Genomic DNA, 5000 nt, shown 5'->3' on the forward strand with positions numbered 1-5000 from the left:
TGCACACACACACGCATATATATATATATATATATATATATATATATATATATATATATATATATATATATATATATATATATATATATATATATGTATATACATGTCGTAAATTTGTTTATGTTATTTTAAGTCGTTTGTGGTATTCTTTATATGTATTTGTTTTAATTTCAAGATAACTTTAAATATTATGAATGTTGTTTATTTTAATTGTAGAAATACAGCTTTATGGATTATAGTTAGTATAAATGTCCTCTTTTTTACGAAACCAGTTGTCGATAAAGTTTTTCTGTAAGATTCAATGCTTTGGGGGTTGTTCTTTACATCCCATCTCATTATTTAGGCGCCCGAACAGGGGCGGCTGAAGTGTTACAGTAAACAGAGGGAAGTATAGTGAAATTTTAATTAGAATTAAGATGAATTATAATGGAGAAGGAAGTTAAGTTTTTAAGGGAAGAATTATAGGTGACTAGGGAGCGAGAAGCGAAATTATTAGTAGAGAATGAGAAGTTGAAACGTGAAAATGAGGCGATGCCAAAGGAACTGGGAGAACTGAAGGGATTTGCAGGAAAAGTGGAAGAAGGTAAAGAGATAAGAATAAGGAAAAAAGGAAAGCGAAGAAATGAACGAATGTATGAAGAAATGGGAGTTATGATAAACTATTAGTAATGATTAAAAAGTATATGTGAAAAGGTGCATTTGCAGGAGCTGCTTCTGCTTCGAGTAATGCTTAGAAGGAAAGACTGGACCATGGTAAGTTATAATTGTGAAAAGTGTATTAGTATGGAAGAAGGTAAATGTATTAGGACTAATAAGAATAAAAGAAAAAGATGAGAGGAAAGGTAAAAACGATGTGAAGAAAGAAAAGAAAATGGATCAGGATGAGAGTGGGGATGATCATGAATGGTGGAAAGTAGAAAGTAAGAAGGGTAGGAAGGTTATGACTAGGGACATGAATGTAAGTGTAGAATTAGATTCATTGTATTTGAATGAGGATGAAGAATACAATAATTTATTTACTAGTGGAGATGATAGCAAGAGTGAACTAAAAGAAGTATATAAGACTGCGTATACGAAGTACCTTGTCATGGGAAATCTAAAGATCATGGGAGCAGGGATGTACAGAAAGTGACTTTTCCGTGAGTATAATAGGTATAGACAGGCCAAGTATAGTGATAGCAAATGAATTTAAGCTTGATGATTAAAAGAGCCTTTGCCAAGATTTAATTTTGTTAACTAAGTATGTGGTGATGATGAGTTTTTGAATAAATTGATGCTGGTGTTGATGATGATGACGAGGAAATGAAATGAAAAGTGTCATAAAATGCTCCTGCGAATTGACGGTAAGCAGAGACGCCTTCTTGCACAATAAGTAAACATTTCGATTCGCCCTCCCAGACCACCCAGCCATAGCACCACACATATGCAGGGCAGATCAACGTTTTTTTAAAGATGTCTAGGGCTTTCATGTAATCCTGATAAAAATGCTGGTGGGGGGAGTTGAGCGAGCTCTTTCACCTAGGAAGGCATTTGAGGAAAATTCGAATTCAAATCTAGCTACCAAATACCTACTGTAGTTGACATTAGATATATATATATATATATATATATATATATATATATATATATATATATATATATATATATATATATATATATATATATATATATATATATATATATATATATATATATATATATATATATATATATATATATATATATATATATATATATTCACACACACACACAGAGTTTCTTTTATGGGCTCTCGTGGCATGGTTGGTTTCGACCTGGCCTTTCATTAGAAGGGGCTAGCGTTCGATCCCAAGTATGAGGTAGAAATTTATTTCTATTTGAACACGATGTTGTGTTGATATTTATCCATATTGACTCATTAGGGGTAATTTGAATGAATTACTACCAATTGTGTCACGTGGTGACCCGGGAAATTGGGTAAAACTCGCTGGTAAGAGACTGATGTCTCGCCAGGTAAATCCTCGGACAGCTGTTAGCGTCAGGTTCCAGTTTCTTTTATGGGCTCTCATGGCATGGTTGGTTTCGACCTGGCCTTTCATTAGAAGGGGCTAGCGTTCGATCCCAAGTATGAGGTAGAAATTTATTTCTATTTGAACACGATGTTGTGTTGATATTTATCCATATTGACTCATTAGGGGTAATTTGAATGAATTACTACCAATTGTGTCACGTGGTGGCCCGGGAAATTGGGTAAAACTCGCTGGTAAGAGACTGATGTCTCGCCAGGTAAATCCTCGGACAGCTGTTAGCGTCAGGTTCCAGTTTCTTTTATGGGCTCTCGTAGCATGGTTGGTTTCGACCTGGCCTTTCATTAGAAGGGGCTAGCGTTCGATCCCAAGTATGAGGTAGAAATTTATTTCTATTTGAACACGATGTTGTGTTGATATTTATCCATATTGACTCATTAGGGGTAATTTGAATGAATTACTACCAATTGTGTCACGTGGTGACCCGGGAAATTGGGTAAAACTCGCTGGTAAGAGACTGATGTCTCGCCAGGTAAATCCTCGGACAGCTGTTAGCGTCAGGTTCCAGTTTCTTTTATGGGCTCTCGTGGCATGGTTGGTTTCGACCTGGCCTTTCATTAGAAGGGGCTAGCGTTCGATCCCAAGTATGAGGTAGAAATTTATTTCTATTTGAACACGATGTTGTGTTGATATTTATCCATATTGACTCATTAGGGGTAATTTGAATGAATTACTACCAATTGTGTCACGTGGTGGCCCGGGAAATTGGGTAAAACTCGCTGGTAAGAGACTGATGTCTCGCCAGGTAAATCCTCGGACAGCTGTTAGCGTCAGGTTCCAGTTTCTTTTATGGGCTCTCGTGGCATGGTTGGTTCGACCTGGCCTTTCATTAGAAGGGGCTAGCGTTCGATCCCAAGTATGAGGTAGAAATTTATTTCTATTTGAACACGATGTTGTGTTGATATTTATCCATATTGACTCATTAGGGGTAATTTGAATGAATTACTACCAATTGTGTCACGTGGTGGCCCGGGAAATTGGGTAAAACTCGCTGGTAAGAGACTGATGTCTCGCCAGGTAAATCCTCGGACAGCTGTTAGCGTCAGGTTCCAGTTTCTTTTATGGGCTCTCGTGGCATGGTTGGTTTCGACCTGGCCTTTCATTAGAAGGGGCTAGCGTTCGATCCCAAGTATGAGGTAGAAATTTATTTCTATTTGAACACGATGTTGTGTTGATATTTATCCATATTGACTCATTAGGGGTAATTTGAATGAATTACTACCAATTGTGTCACGTGGTGGCCCGGGAAATTGGGTAAAACTCGCTGGTAAGAGACTGATGTCTCGCCAGGTAAATCCTCGGACAGCTGTTAGCGTCAGGTTCCAGTTTCTTTTATGGGCTCTCGTGGCATGGTTGGTTTCGACCTGGCCTTTCATTAGAAGGGGCTAGCGTTCGATCCCAAGTATGAGGTAGAAATTTATTTCTATTTGAACACGATGTTGTGTTGATATTTATCCATATTGACTCATTAGGGGTAATTTGAATGAATTACTACCAATTGTGTCACGTGGTGACCCGGGAAATTGGGTAAAACTCGCTGGTAAGAGACTGATGTCTCGCCAGGTAAATCCTCGGACAGCTGTTAGCGTCAGGTTCCAGTTTCTTTTATGGGCTCTCATGGCATGGTTGGTTTCGACCTGGCCTTTCATTAGAAGGGGCTAGCGTTCGATCCCAAGTATGAGGTAGAAATTTATTTCTATTTGAACACGATGTTGTGTTGATATTTATCCATATTGACTCATTAGGGGTAATTTGAATGAATTACTACCAATTGTGTCACGTGGTGGCCCGGGAAATTGGGTAAAACTCGCTGGTAAGAGACTGATGTCTCGCCAGGTAAATCCTCGGACAGCTGTTAGCGTCAGGTTCCAGTTTCTTTTATGGGCTCTCGTAGCATGGTTGGTTTCGACCTGGCCTTTCATTAGAAGGGGCTAGCGTTCGATCCCAAGTATGAGGTAGAAATTTATTTCTATTTGAACACGATGTTGTGTTGATATTTATCCATATTGACTCATTAGGGGTAATTTGAATGAATTACTACCAATTGTGTCACGTGGTGACCCGGGAAATTGGGTAAAACTCGCTGGTAAGAGACTGATGTCTCGCCAGGTAAATCCTCGGACAGCTGTTAGCGTCAGGTTCCAGTTTCTTTTATGGGCTCTCGTGGCATGGTTGGTTTCGACCTGGCCTTTCATTAGAAGGGGCTAGCGTTCGATCCCAAGTATGAGGTAGAAATTTATTTCTATTTGAACACGATGTTGTGTTGATATTTATCCATATTGACTCATTAGGGGTAATTTGAATGAATTACTACCAATTGTGTCACGTGGTGGCCCGGGAAATTGGGTAAAACTCGCTGGTAAGAGACTGATGTCTCGCCAGGTAAATCCTCGGACAGCTGTTAGCGTCAGGTTCCAGTTTCTTTTATGGGCTCTCGTGGCATGGTTGGTTCGACCTGGCCTTTCATTAGAAGGGGCTAGCGTTCGATCCCAAGTATGAGGTAGAAATTTATTTCTATTTGAACACGATGTTGTGTTGATATTTATCCATATTGACTCATTAGGGGTAATTTGAATGAATTACTACCAATTGTGTCACGTGGTGGCCCGGGAAATTGGGTAAAACTCGCTGGTAAGAGACTGATGTCTCGCCAGGTAAATCCTCGGACAGCTGTTAGCGTCAGGTTCCAGTTTCTTTTATGGGCTCTCGTGGCATGGTTGGTTTCGACCTGGCCTTTCATTAGAAGGGGCTAGCGTTCGATCCCAAGTATGAGGTAGAAATTTATTTCTATTTGAACACGATGTTGTGTTGATATTTATCCATATTGACTCATTAGGGGTAATTTGAATGAATTACTACCAATTGTGTCACGTGGTGGCCCGGGAAATTGGGTAAAACTCGCTGGTAAGAGACTGATGTCTCGCCAGGTAAATC

This window comes from Palaemon carinicauda, chromosome 6, assembly GCF_036898095.1.
Source record: "Palaemon carinicauda isolate YSFRI2023 chromosome 6, ASM3689809v2, whole genome shotgun sequence".
Lineage (NCBI taxonomy): Eukaryota > Metazoa > Arthropoda > Malacostraca > Decapoda > Palaemonidae > Palaemon > Palaemon carinicauda.